The sequence below is a fragment of the Achroia grisella genome, unplaced genomic scaffold (assembly GCF_030625045.1).
Source record: "Achroia grisella isolate CSIRO2021 unplaced genomic scaffold, CSIRO_AGI_Agris_v1 utg146, whole genome shotgun sequence".
In the NCBI taxonomy this organism is placed as follows: Eukaryota; Metazoa; Arthropoda; class Insecta; order Lepidoptera; family Pyralidae; genus Achroia; species Achroia grisella.
The window spans coordinates 4,129,514-4,145,523 of NW_026712636.1; the positions used below are offsets into that span (position 1 = coordinate 4,129,514).

Sequence of the window (16,010 nt, forward strand, 5' to 3'; positions counted from 1 at the left end):
ACTGAAGTCTTATATATATATATATATATGTATACGCTTCCAATTTTGTATATATGTATTCACCTTAGCACGCAAGTATCTCTATATAAGGTTCAGAAACATTACCCTCTTGTCTTCTGTCAAATAAAATTGTACAAGTTTTTTGATAAAATAATAACGTCAATCATAAGTTTGACAGCCCTATTTGCAATGAAATTATTTAAAGACCCTTTCACATTCGTATTAGCGTTCCTCCAGCAATTTATGTAATGGTAAAGTTTACGCGATATCTCGTGACGTTTCAACGTGCAATCAACTGAATAAATTATAATGATTAGCGAGAAGAATCTAATTAATTTACCATTAATATTGTGCATCCTAAGACTGTAATTGAGATATAACAGAATATACTTATGTTAGTAGATAGGATGTGAGAGACAATTTTAAAGACAACCTAGACTATTGTACCACATCCTAAATAAATAAATAAATAAAGAAGTAATCTTAGCTACATACAAATCGTAGTATGTGCACCATAAAAAATGTCCTCTTTTATTCTTTTTGTAAAAATAGAAATAATCTTTATACAAATAAACTCATTACAATTAGTATTGAATAGTCATATTTTGATTCTACTACTCATTCGGAATGCAGATTCATCACAAGAATAATGAGAAAGAAACTTGTGTGGTGCTCTTTTGAATAGTTTTTTTTATATAAATAATTACAGTATAATAACAAGTAAAGTAATATATAACAAGTAAGAGGCATGCGATAATCAACATAGAAATCACTACGCACTCATTGTTAGTGTAATCAGATAATATTGTCAGCGCTATGGATTTTAAGATTCAGGCAAATAATACTATATCAAAATCAACATATCCATCCATTTGTCCATGGATGGACAAATGGATGGATAAACGATTTGGTATTTTTTATGTAATTGAAAAAGTAAAAAGATACTTCTATGATTAAAAAATAGTTAACGTAACTTACCTATGGAAAAGTTACTTAAAGAAATGCTTATTTTATTTCAAAGAAATTAATAATCGCAACCGAAAGGGCAAGTCGTTAGTTTGAAATGAAATAATAATGTAGATCATATATTTTGACAGCCCTATTACATCGAAAATATTTAAAGACCCTTTCACATTCGCATTAGCGTTTCTCTAGCAATTTATGTAATGTTAAAGTTTACGCGATGTCCCGTGACGTTCCAACGGACTGTCCCCTGAATAAATTGTAGTCATCAACGCTTCCATAATTAAGAGAAAAATCTGATTAATTGACTGTAAATACTGCGCCTGAGACTGTAACTGAGGTATAATATAAGTATGTATGTACACCGGAAAAAATTACCTCTTTTCTTCAGGCAAATAATCTATACATATAAATAAAATTAGAGTGTCTGTTTGTAATATTGAAATAACCGTTTTTTACTACATGCATATGAATATAAATACGGCGTATACACCAAAATAACATTTTTTACAATTTTTGTCTGTCTGTTTGTTCCGGCTAATCTCTGAAATGGCTGGACCGATTTTGACGGGACTTTTTTTGGCAGGTACCTGATGTAATAAGGAGTAATTTAGGCTACTTTTAGTTTAGAAAAATAAAGTTAAATTTCACGCGGACAAAGTCGCGGGTACAGCTAGTACTATATAAGTCTCTAAGTCAACATAATAAAAAAAAGTGATTTGGTATTTTGTATGTAATTGATAAAGTCCAGAATACTTGATTGAATAACTTTCCTTTGAACAAGCTTTTTTTTTTTTTTTTAACGTGTGGAAAAATCTTCAAAAGACCGTCACCCCGCCGGAGGGATGGCGAGGTGGTGTGTGGGACTTGTACCCACTAAAAAACCACACGGTGTACCTACGAGCGCCTATGCCGGAGCCAGGGGATTCGCAAGTGCATTCTACCCCAGCTCCGACGGCGACGGCCCGCCCTGTAGATGTTGTAGGGCAGGCCCCATCTCGTTTTGTGGTTAGGGCGACCTATTTCGCCCTACTCCATTGTGGAGGCGTGTGGGTACACGCGCACACCTCCGGGGCCTTCGGATTGGGGGGACTGCCTCCCTCAAGGCAGTCACCCCGGCCCCAGTGGGGGATAGAGGGGGGCGGAGTTGGGTACGCCCCCACCTCTAGGCCTGGCTCTTCTGCGGCGGAGGGAAGCGGGACGAGCTGACTTCCGCTCCCTTTCCGCCGCCTCCATCCGCGAGATAACTTCCTCGCAGAAGGAGCTCACCGCCAGCCACGATCTCTCGCTACTGATCATCCTCCGAACTAAATTCGGCAGCGAGAGATCGTCCCCCACTATTCGTGTGAGGACGCGGCGCTCACTCTCGAACGCTGGACATTCGTCCAGCGTGTGTTGCGCCGTGTCCTCAACACCTCCGCACTCGTGGCAGCCGGTCGTCGGCTCCTTCCTCGCCACATGACACAGATACCGCCCGAAGCATCCGTGCCCGGACAGTATCTGCGTCATGCGGTACGTCAGTGGCCATCTCCTATTCATCCACCGTTTGAGGATGGGACGGACAGCCTCGACGGTCCTCAGGCCGGCTGACGGGCTCATTAGCCTTGCCCGCCATTCGATCCTGAGGATCCGCCGAAAGTCGGACCTCCGCGCTTCGATCTCATGACCAGCGGGTGCCTCCCCCATGGAACGTCGCTCCGCGTGCCAGTGGTACACTGACGCGTGGAGCTCCGCTACCAAGTCCCACGGAGGAGACCCCGCCAGCAGACCCGCCGCTTCCCCGGATATGGTGCGGTAGCCTCTTATGGCCCGTATGGCCATGACCCTGTGTGGCCTGTTGAGGCAGGCCACATTTTCCCTACCTAGGGCCCCCACCCAGATGGGGGCAAAAAAATGTGGTCAAGTTGTGCCTTAACCATTTTGTGTGTTCCATCCTTGTCAAGGGGAGTGCTAACCGTCTCTCCTTTCAATAGACACTCCTTTGAACAAGCTACGTTAACAAAACCTTACTTTATTTAAAAGAAATTAATAATCGCAACCGAAAGGGCAAGTCGTTAGTTTGAAATGAAATAATAATGTGAATCATATATTTTGACAGCCCTATTACATCGAAAATATTTAAAGACCCTTTCACATTCGCATTAGCGTTTCTCTAGCAATTTATGTAATGTTAAAGTTTATGCGATGTCCCGTGACGTTCCAACGGACTGTCCCCTGAATAAATTATGGAGATGGAACGCGTGCGCGAAAATAGAAACCGAATATCACAATGCGGACCTCTTGCATTTATTATCTGTGCCATTATAATGTGATAGTGGTCGGTTTGTTTTTACGATTATATGCCTTAAGGGTAAAACTATAGGGTACAATTAAGAGGACGTGATAATGCGTGAGAATATTTGAAGCTGTATATGTAGTTGTTAAAACCTGTTGGCTACCGTTATTTAACCAAATTTATGGTTAGCTACCGATAAAATGCGGTTATTAACGGTTAGTTATCCGACTGCGATAAAGAAAAATAATAAACTGTCTTTTTATTGTGTAGTTTTTTTCCAATATAGAAATATATCCGGTCTGGGTTAGGAAACACCTATCTAAAAAAGCTGTAGTTATTTGTATCATATCATTCTTATTATTATTATTAGAGTAGTCCGAAAAAAAAACCCCAAAAAATTGACAAATATTACATTACGTGAAGCAAAAATTTTGTACCACCTTTTACGAAAAGTATAGTGTAGTTAGTAAAATAAAAAATAAGATGTGATTTTTTGTATTAGTCTGGTTGTTTTATATTATGTATGTATTTACCTAATATACATATAAAACACCCAGAACCTATAGAAGTATCTATATCTTTATATCCGTCGTTTAGTACTTACAACACAAGTTCTTCTTAGCTTGGGACTAGATGGCGCTGCGTGAATTGTCCTGGATTTTCATTATTATTAGATCAACTTTCTCTCGAATGGGCCATTTTCTTCTTTTCTTAAGCGACATAAGAAAGCGGACGCAACGTATACTGCCATTACAGTGATAAGAAAATCAAAGGTATTATTAAAATAACTTCTATTTATTAGAATTTATACTTTATTGCCGGTGGGCAGGTTTATTTTTTCAATATTATCATTCGGTCTTATCGTACACTCAATTTTCACTCCGACCGAATAATTTATCCCTTTGTCGCGATTCCTAATGGAATATTCAGCTACCGACCGCCATGTTATCTCGCTTCTCGTTTCCATAATACTTTAATAAGAAAGTTGGCAGCCCTAAATTCTCTTCTTGGGATGAAATAAAAAAGTTTAGATAGCGTTCCGGTGTTGTGTCAGCCTGATGGATAAGGGGAATCACCTCGAATTTCTTCATGATTGTCACCTTGGAGTTTGGGAAGGTTACGTAAGGTTTGAGATTGTTCGGACGGTTCACAATGAGAAATTGATGATAAATAAATTCATTTCGAATTTTTTGTTGTCTCATTCATGGTTAGATATCAGAATCTTTGCTATTGAAAGTATTTATGCAATACAGCTTATGGCGTACTGATTTTCTTGGTTGAAACTGTGTGTTTATTTGTGACTATCTCTCCAATAACGTAATACACCAGTAAACTAAAGTGATAACTCTAAGATCGTCCCTGCTTGTTTCATTAGAATTTTCTAATCAAAATGTGTCAACAAATGACAAAACGGTAAGAATCTATCTGACTAAACAATAATGGTCAATACCATCCTATACTTCTTTAAGAATTTGACTATCAACTGAAAATTAGTTAAGTATTTAGAAATTGTATTAGTAATTCAAGAGATTAGTAGCAGTGTGTTTTTTTTTAAAAGTACATGTATGTTATTCATATTTTATGTATATATGTATATATATCTTCTAATATACAAATCTCATATACAGCAATTGTTATAGAACTCCTCTTTACCAATTTTTATGATTTTTTGAAAGCGTTGGAAATAATTTATGTTGCAAAACAACGTTTTCCGGGACAACTAGTATTAGTATAGATTATAAAAAAAGCAAATTAATTTTGTCTCAACACATCTCAAACTATAATAAATGTGTTTCAAGCACTAACTTCAATAAAGCGACATCTTAGAGGTCCAATCTGTAGCGAGGTCGCTACTGATTGAAATTCTATTATTATCGGACCCTTAGCAATAGTGAGTCTTTATAACTCGGAGGTTTTTCCTTTCCAGTGCCTCTCAGGCACCCGCTCTTTGTACTTGGAGTTGGTAATATCTTGAAATTAAATTAGTGGAATCCTTTTATGCGTTTGGACATTTTAGCTGGCACAATATTTTATATAAATGTTCACTTTTGTAATAGGTTTTATTTTTTATATAAGTTAATGGTGAACAAGCTTACGGCCAGCCTTATGGAAAGTTGTGATCGTCATCTGAACAGCTCTATGAACTATGAACATTACATTATTATGTGACAACTGTAATACTGCTCTAATACTTTAATGTGCCTTGTGAGAAATCGAACCCGCGTCCATCAGAAGAAAGGCGGTGTGCTAAACTACTAGACCACCGAGACTAATGAAATAATAAAATTCATTGCCACTTTATGAAACAATTTTTATGAAAAGCTCTTTATTATGAAGTAAATCCGAGCTTTTCTACTGTAGAGTGCTTTAAATCCAGGATGGAAATTTTTAATGGATTTTATTAATAATTTTCTTATCAGGTGATAAGTGAGAGTCTTTCTAAAGCCATCCATCAACGATACAGCGCCAGGGCCCGGGTGTATTCAACCTATAAGATCGATATCGTCAGCAAATTTTTCAGTTTTATGAAATGTTCAGTTCAAATTTTTTATTTGAATCTTCTATATTTGTTTATAAAACAAATTGTAAAAATTATTAATTCCTGGACTGTTAAGCAGCTCGTATAATTTTATACTTTATTAAATGAGAGGGGCTGACTGAAAATCAGCTGTGCAGCGTACGTGTAAGGTTACGCTCACAGCATCAGCTGAACAACTTTTGCCCAGGATACGCAGTGTGAGGTACTACTGTTGCTATTATATACGTAGTTTAAGAGGCTCTTTTTTATAGTTTTTGTTCAACAAACAGTGTCCAAACTCAAATGTATGTATATGTATCTATTGTTCTAGGAATAAATAAATAATAATAATAATAATCTCAATACAATTCACACAGCGCTATCTAGACCCAAGTGAAGCTAGCTAAAGCTTGTGTTATGGGTACTAGACAACTGATACAAATATATTTTTTTTCGTAAATACTTACATATTATACATAGAAAACACCCAGACCGGCACAAACAATCATACTCATGAGTACAAATGTTTGTGCCGTGCGAGGAATCGAACCCGCGACCATCGGACGTAAAGCGGTGTGCTTAACCACTAGACCACCGAGGTCGTCAAATATTATTATTGTTTCTAAGATTATCTGTAAAATATCAACAATTTACAGTGTCGTAGCTAATCTTAACGGAGTTTATATTCTGTCTACTAGACAATCTATACATATACTAAATGTATATTTATTTAGAAATATATATAACTAGCTGTGCCTGCGACTTCGTCCGCGTGAAATAGTGACCTTGACCAAATATAGAAAAAATATTTAATAATGTAACCCAAAAAAGGCAAAGAAAAAAGATTCCTCGTTATGTCTTCAAAAATGACAGAATTTCATCCCCTATTTTTCACCCCCTTAAGGGTAATAATTTTACAAACTTAGTCTTATTTATTTATATTCAATGAACAGTTAAAAAATTAGTTTCAAGATTCTAGTTCTAAAAATGACGATATTTCCATAGAACCCTTCATATCCCCTTTCAACCCCTAACAACCCGCATTAAAACGTAGCCGCATTAAAAAGTAGTAGTATACAGATAGTCTAGATCCTGACAAAAGACATAGGCTACTTTTTAATGCGAAAAAAGGGTTGCAAGGGGTTGAAAGGGGATGTGAAAGGTTGAATGGAAGTATCGTCGTTTTAGGCGGACGTAGTCGCGGGCGCAACTATTTATTATATATAAAATAATAGACAAAATACATAAATAATATATTAAAAGGTGCGTCGTGTACACGGATGTCAGAATTGATAGGATGGATGTAAGACCTACTATTTACAAATGTTACTTTATATTAATCTTTATTGTACACAGACAAACGAAAAAATAACAGTAATATAGTAAATAATAAATAACCTTAGTCAATTAACACAGCGCCATTTATAGTTCTAAGCTAAGCAGAGCTTGTGTTATGGGTACTAATATAGTTAGATATTCTAAAGCAGTGATTTCCAAAGTGGTCTATATCGACCCCTAGGGTTCTATGACAAACTGTAAGGGGTCTACGACAGCGGTCATTTTGTTTTTACTTTATGTTTTTAACACTAAACTTTACTACAGTTAGAAATTTACAAAAAATCAATACCAGGTAAGAATGGGGGGTCTACCCAAAACCGAAAAATATGGCAAGGGTCTACGACACAAAAAAGTTTGGGAACCTCTGTTCTAAAGACTACAACAGCAAAAACTGTAGTACGATACATATAGCATACTTTTGCTTTGCTACATTTGCTTTTTTATATAATACTAGCTACTCGCCCCGGCTTCGCCCGGGTGTACATGTATTGTAGGTATATATAAACCTTTCTCTTGAATCACTCTATTTACTAAAAAAACCGCTTCAAAATCCGTTGCGTAATTTTAAAGATTTAAGCATATATAGGGACAGACAGTGACAGCCACTTTGTTTTATACTATGTAATGACTATGATGGCAAACAAACAATTATTTACAAAATTTATATCTAAAATGTATATATTATTTTATTCTGTGTAATTTTTGTATCTATATCATACGTAGTATTTTTATTTATTTATGTATATTTTAAATATATATTATATTTAACATTCATATATCTATTATAGTTTTTATTGTCACAGTTTTACGCCATTACTGCCCCACAACGCTTTCTATTTGTACCTAAAGGTTAGCTGGTAGAGAATACCATATGGCATCAGGCTCGCCTTTTGTACACTTGTCTTTGTACAATAAAAAAAAAACAACAAACAAACTTGGTATAAATATTAATTACAACAAATAAATATCGATTGATTTTAGATTTTAGAAATATGAAAGCGTAGCGGTTTTTGTATTGATTGCCGCATGCATTCTTATGTAAAATGTGAATACTATAACTATCAGATGGCAATTGTAAGTAGCTTTGACGTAGTCTAGTGTTTTGAGTAGTCATGCTCACTAAAATGTCCAGACTTGTGGCGGCGTGGTGGGCCGGGTCATTGGGCTCCCTAAAATATGGTCGAGCGCAGTGATGGCTGGCTCATCCGTCATACTCGTAAATGGGTGCTGCTTGTAGGGACTGGTCTGCTCTAATCACTATGACTGATTTCCTCTTATTAATTGTTTAACCAGTTGGTTGTATATTCAATATTTTTTCTATTTGAGTATTTAATTGAATTAGTGATAATTGGTGGTTTGTATTCACACACTTAAACTTAAAAATGTAAAGTAATAATAAAATTATTTAAAAGAGCACACGCAAGTTTCTTGCTCGTTCTTCTTGTGATGAGACAGCTTTCCGAACGAGCGGTAGATTAAAAAATGTAATGACTATTCAAAAGTGCTTCAATGTAAGTTTATTTGAATAAATGATTTTCTATTCTATTCTATTCTATATCAGGAATTATTAAATAAATGAGGAAAATAGAATGAAACTCGAATTGTTGTGGAAATTGTTCTATTATGATTATTATTGTTCTATAATAATATATTTATGGTAAAGTTATCTCTCATATATATTCTATATATATATATATATTCTGTGGTTATACAGTTTTGTTGAGTGGGTACACAGATATGATACTTGAATTTAGTTTATGGTAATTAAAATAATAATTATTACGTTATTAAATATTAATAATGACATTATAATAAGGAAGGACGTTTGAAAGTTGCGCCGGTTATAGAAAAGTTTCGAGGCAACAGATTGAGCTGGTATGGACATGTTATGCGGAGGAACGAGGACCATGTCTTATGGAAAGTGTATAATATGAATGTGGATGCATGTAAAGGGAGGGGACGCCCTAAGAAATATGGATGGATTGTGTGAAAGATGATATGAATAAAAGGATATGCTCAGATATGACGACCGATAGAGAGCAGTGGAAGAGAATGACATACTGCGCCGACCACAAATAATGGGATAAGGGATCTACCAGCATACCAAATTTCAGCCCGATCCGTCCAGTGGTTTGGGCGTTGATAGATCACTATGTCAGTCACCTTTGAGTTATATATATTTAGATAACGTAAAACATTCACTTTTAATTTCGTCATATTTTGATTTTGATTTAATTAATGTGGAATAATACAAATCAATTTCATTTCATTTCAAGATGAATAAATTTAAATAATTTGCTTTCGTAAATTGTTGTGTTCAATTTCATTAATTTTAATTTGTTTTGACAAAGTGTTTATTTCATTAAATGACTGTGTTTTAATTTCCTTTTTAATATAACCATCCAAATCTCTAATATATAAATCAACTACCAACTAGCTACCCAACCCGACTTTGCACGGGTGTACATGTATTATACATATAAACCTTTTGAATCATTCTATCTATTAAAGAGACCGCTTCAAAATCCGTTGCGTAGTTTTAAAGATTTAAGCATACATAGGGACGGACAGACAGCGACTTTGTTTTATACTATGTAATGATATATGAAGTATAAGTGATGAAGTATAATATTAACTATATTATTAATAAGCAAGCAGGACATAGTTATTAATTCTTTACAATAAGTATTGTGTGAAATTTAAGATAATAATTTTGTGTTGTAATTCGGCACTTTGTTGGGAATTAATAATTAAAAAATATATAATAATAATAATAATAATCTCAGGACAATTCACACAGCGCCATCTATTACCAAGTTAAGCTATTTAAAGCTTGTGTTACAGGTACTAGAAAACTGATATAAGTACATAGATAATTTTTTACCTCGTAAATACATTCATAGAAAACACCCAGACCGATACAAACAATCATACTCATAAACACAAATGTTTGTGCCGTGCGACAAATCGAACCCGCGACCATTGGACGTAAAGCGGTGTGCTAGACCGCTAGACCACCGAGGTCGTCAAATATAATGTAGCTATTAAATATAATAGCCTATGTTACCCGCTAATAAAGTATATTTTTGTATGTGTATTTTTTATGCACTAATAAGGTATTTTTGAGTTTATGTGTTACGAAATAAATATCAAAACTTTTGTCTTTGTAACATTATATTACCCGTAACTTCATGCTCTAATTTATCTTGTTTGTAAGTCGAATGGAATAAAAGATACCCTGAAATTTAAGTAATGTTTGCCATAACATTGACGGCCTCGGTGGTCTAGCGATTTAGCACACCGTTTTACTTCCGATGGTCGCCGGTTCGATTTCTCGCACGCTGCAAACTATTTGTATTCATGAGTATGATTGTTTGCATCCGTCTGGGTCTGTTATTTGTATATTATGTATGTTTTTATAAAAAAAATGTATCTGTGTATTTCTATCAGTCGTCTAGTACCCATAACACAAGCTCTGCTTAGCTTGGGACTAGATGGCGTTGTTTAATTGTCCAGGGGTATTACTGTTACTAACATACGTTATTTAAATACCCATACAAACCGATCAATGTTTTTTAAATTAGTACTCACAAACGCACAGATAAACAAACACAAATTCTAACGATATTCTGTTTTGGGTTCAATTACGATGTTAATATACTTTAATAATAAGTTTTTACTTATTTTTTTACAACCGTATTTACGATCTTTTTTATCAGCTCAGACAACTCAGACAGCGTCATCAAGTCCCAAGATGAGCAGAGCTTGTGTTGTTAGTACTACTAGTTAGTTAGTACTACAGACAACTGATAAAAGTACATAATAGATAGAAAGAAAGAAAATATTTTATTTGATACATATAAAATATACAACAAAAATAATTTTTAATTGGGTATAATAATAATTTGGTACCGTCACGGCATATGCTGAGCGGTCTCCGCACAGCATATGCCGTGACGGTCATAATAGGATAAGTAGCATTCAACTTTGAAACTATACCGTATTAGTCGAAAGATTGTTCTCTAATGAATGATGGACCATTCCACCAGAGCTTCGAAAAGGCTAGATAAGGCAATGATGTACCGGGTGACACCAAATCCGCCGGGTTTTTGTTACCACTGACAGGCAACCATGGTAATTCCTTCGTTAATTCGTTAATTTCGGCTACTTTCTGAACGAACGTTTGAAATATATTCGGTGACATTTGCAACCATAGGGTGGTGGTGGTATATGATGGTGGAATCAGACCAAAGTGCTACATCATTAAATTGACAGCGTAATGACTCATACATCTATGTACATAATGGCAAAATTTTGAAAGATTATATGAATATATTGCGTTTAGTTATAATTTTATCAATTTTATATTGGATATTAGAATTAAATTCATTGTATCTAAGCCTAATGTTTTGCACATAATATTATTATACCTAACATTATACATTGTTTTAAATACATTGGGGTTCCATATGTCCCAGTTGTATATTTTCATTAATAAAATCGCAGTTTAGAAATTTATGATTATCATGAGCGGTCTCCGCTATATATTTATATAATAATTATACTATATATAATTAACTATATATTCATATATTTCAGTATAATAACAATTTGGTACCGTCATGGCATATGCTGTGCGGAGACCGCTCAGCATATGCCGTGACGGTGTGGCACTACTCTCATGGCGTTAGGCCGCAGCTGAACTTATATACAGCATCACCGGACGATAATACATTTAGTAAATACATACATAATATATATAGAAAACAATCATATTCATGAATACAAATGTTTTGTAGCGTCCGAGGAATGGAACCCGCGATCATCAGTAGTAAAGCGGTGTGTTAAACCGCTAGACCACCGGGGCTATCAAATTATTTATACCGTCATAAGTTCTTTCATGTATCTTCCAGATCGATTAATTACATTTTTATTGTCTGTAGGTTTTTATGATCTTTGAATGACTTTCTTCTCGGATTGAAGTTCAAAAGAAAAGATTTTCGGCAAATTGTCCTGTGGCCCCGTTGATTGATGTTCGGAGATTTTTTATAATGGCAACCGACGTGCACTCGTGTGTTTGTTTAATGTCATAAGGGGAATTCATGAATGTCAACCTGCCCTGACATTTGAAGGAACATTTTGTGGTTTTTACTAATGTCATGCAGTTTGATGTATGTTTCCACTCGTATTGGTGTTTACGTTTTTAATATATACTATTTTAATTACGATTATTTTGTTTTTGACAGCCTTCGGTGTGCTGAATCGCTAGACCACCGAGGCCGCCGTGTTATTAGTATAAATGTATCATACGGCGTTTTACACCTACTTCTATAATGTAATACTTTTTTTTACTATCCAAATTTTTAGGGTTAGCCTTTTATATGTAGTTCAAATAATTGAATATTTTTTTTTATTGTGGAAGTCACATTTTTAGTATCATATAACTGTTTATGAAAGTCTACGCAGTCTAATGCCCAATTTAATCTCAGTCCGATTGGGCAGGGAAGTGAGCAGCGCGAGAGTGTAAACACGAGTGGAAACACTTCCCATGTCATTGGCGCTGCCACTCGCGCTGCCCGGCGCTCCCTCGATTGTCGGTTTTTCGTGCGCGAGTCAAAGGACTGGCAGCGCGAGTGGCAGCGTGTTTTTACATTCAGCCCTCTCGCTCAGTTGTCGCCCGGCAGCGCGAGTGGCAGGGGAAGCGGCTGAATGTAAACGTAGCATAACGATCAACGGCTGGCGTGGCGTTTTTTTGAACCGCCAAATAGGAATTCAACACCAATTTAACTTTACGAATATTTCAAGTAATTCCCCAAACTCTTTCGAGATTAATAATTCGAAATGAAAGTGAAATTTAAATGACAAAGAATAACAATCCTCAGTAATCGCATTAAAGGTACTAATTCATAATTTTGTGAATTTCGCCCGAAAAATAATTAATTCGCAAATTAATGCGATCCCATACAAATCCCTTATAAATAAAGTAATCGACGCGTACCCAACACGCGGTGAGTGCTCTCGGCTTACTGAATTGTACACTCGGCCATACAAGCACATTATTGTATTAATGCTCCAGTAATTTTTAGGTATAATTGTTAATGCTTCATAATAATGAAGCATTAACAATTATTTTTAGCTGACTATTTGACTCAGATATTTTTTATATTAAATACAATATAATATATTATTTTTTTATTAAATGTAATAGAACAATAGATTATAATTAGGGCCCCAAATAAATTTTCTCCAAATCTTTATTTTATTATTCAATATAATTAAATATTCAGTTAAATGTTCAGAAATAATTAGATTTCTGAAATAAAAGTATCCTAAATTACTTAATAAAAGTAGTCAAAATCAACTCAATCATTTTTGAGATTAGCAATAACAAACAGATAGACATACAAGTGGAGTGAATGCTCTCGGCTGACTGAATTACTGTATTAATGCTGCAGTAATTTTTAGGTACAGTCAGTTAAAAATAATTGTATTGTAGTGTAATAATTCTTTACATTTATAAGTCAGTTAAACTTTAATTAAATTAATATAATTGTCCTTAACTAGTTGTTAGATAGATAGATAGATAGATAATTGATTTATTGCCAACATAACACAAATAATACAATTTACAATAAGACACAAAACAAGAAATAAATAATAACATGGAAGTTGGCAATAGGAGCTGCCTCAGCTGTTGCTGATATAAGCACAACCTTAGTGAGGTGCACCTATACAGCGCTGGTTTTCAGGCAGCCCCCATTACTCATAAAAAAAAAAAAAAACTAAGATGCGGGTTTTTTACTACATACAGATACATATAATTTAAACACAAAAAAAAATATATTAAATAAGATCTAGGATACACAAATATAAATATTGTTCGAATCAAATTGCTTGTGTGCTAATACATTTGTGACTATATATAGCCTACTAGCTGTTACCCCCAACTATGTCCGCGTAGAATTTAACTTATTTTTATTAAAATAAATGAAATCTAAATATGTATAACTCAAACGTGACTAACATAGTGATCTATCAACGCACAGCCCAAACCACTGGACGGATCGAGCTGAAATTTGGCATGCAGGTAGATGTTATGACGTTTATAACTAATTTTTATACCCCAACTCAAAATGAGCTTTTTCATTTTTCGACAAAATTTTTAATAAAATAATTACTATTCAAAAGTGTATTGTTTGTTTGAATATAGTGTGATAAGTAGATTACTACTTAATGGAGTTATATTATTTTGATAAATTCCGCTACAATTAGCGTGTGTGAGACCACAAATATTCAGTGTGGAAACTTGACTACCGTTACGACCTTCTCTAATGGTGATCAAATCCCGGCCGTTATTGAGTCTACATCCATATTGCGACACGTGTGTCACCTCTGAACGAGGCATCATCAAGCATTTAATAGAGTTCGGATATAGCTACAAACTGTATTAGCTAGAAGCGTGATTACTACACAATCTAAATACATATAACTCAAAGGTGACTGACTGACATAGTGATCTATCAACGCACAAACCACTGGACGGATCGAGCTGAAATTTGGCATGCAGGTACATGTTATGACGTAGGCATCAGCTAAGAAAGGATTTTGATTATTTCTACTTCCAAAGGGGTAAAATAGGAGATGAAACTTTGTCAATTTTAAACCGATCGGGCTGAGACTTTGCATGCATAAAGCTACTATGTCGTAGGCATCCTCTAAGAAAGGATTTTGATAAATTCCACCCCTAAGGGGATAAAATAGGTGATGAAAGTTTGTATGAAAGTACTGTAAAGCCGCAAAAACTATACCTAATAATAATACTTCTTAACGCGAGCGAAGCCGCGGGCAAAAGCTAGTACTCTATATACTTTCTTATCCATTTAGTGACAAGTAGTTAATTTCAAATTACAAATAGAGATTTAAATTTTATTTACATGTATATAGATGTGACTCTGAAATAATGTAGCTCTTAAAGAGTGAAAGAATTTCTGAAGTGGGTTTTGAAGTTTACTTTCCTCATAATGAAATCCTTTTTCTCTCTATAATATTAATATAGAAATAAAGAAGGAAAAATTATTTATTCAGTGCTTAGAAAATAATGTACAGATGAGAATTTAAAAACGAAAGATTTTATATTTTATTCATAAGTATATCTGAATAAATATTAGGAAAATGTGAATTTTAGTCTTACTAATATTATAATATTATAAAGTTTTTGATGATTGTATATATTAGATGGTTGAATGGATGTTTGTTACTCTTTTACGCAAAAACTACTGAATGGATTTTGATGAAATTTTACCGTAATATAGCGTATATGTCCGAATAACTCATAGGCTGTAAATTTCACGCAGTTGAAAACGCGGGGACAGCTAGTATATTATATTTTTTATATTATAATTTTATAAAAAATTATTTATATATATATATATATATATATATATGTGTGGGATCAAGGGTTTTCAAAATGAAAATTAGTTGCTTCGTATTACTATGTATTTAAATCTCTTCTTATAATTACAAAAAAAATAATAACACCATTGACCATCTCCTGAGAACACCGTAACAAGAATGAATGACCTAATCTATTGCATCTAATTTTCTATCTGTCAATCTCACTCACTCATGCATATTCATTCATTGTCCTTCATTATACGTTCCATTATAGCAAATATTGAATACAAAATATTTCCTACAACTCGGCCATCCTGTATAATAGTCTGACCTCAGACTACATTAAAATACCTTAATAACTAACCATATATTTTAAGCAGTCACTACTTTTTAATAACATGAAAGAGATTGAAATAAATATTTTATACAATACTAGTTTACTTTTAATTTTTTTTTTTTTTTGTGTTTTCCTTTCTAGTAAAACATTTTAAATTATTACATACAAAACTGAAATAGATGTCT

General features: G+C 34.3%; 1 non-coding gene across 1 annotated transcript; it reads right to left on the reverse strand.

Moving 5' to 3' along the window:
• Positions 1 to 2,850: 2,850 nt before the first annotated feature.
• LOC131855677 (U6atac minor spliceosomal RNA) lies at positions 2,851 to 2,940 on the reverse strand. Its single transcript, XR_009358118.1, has one exon. It is a non-coding gene; the product is annotated as a U6atac minor spliceosomal RNA (small nuclear RNA).
• Positions 2,941 to 16,010: the final 13,070 nt, after the last annotated feature.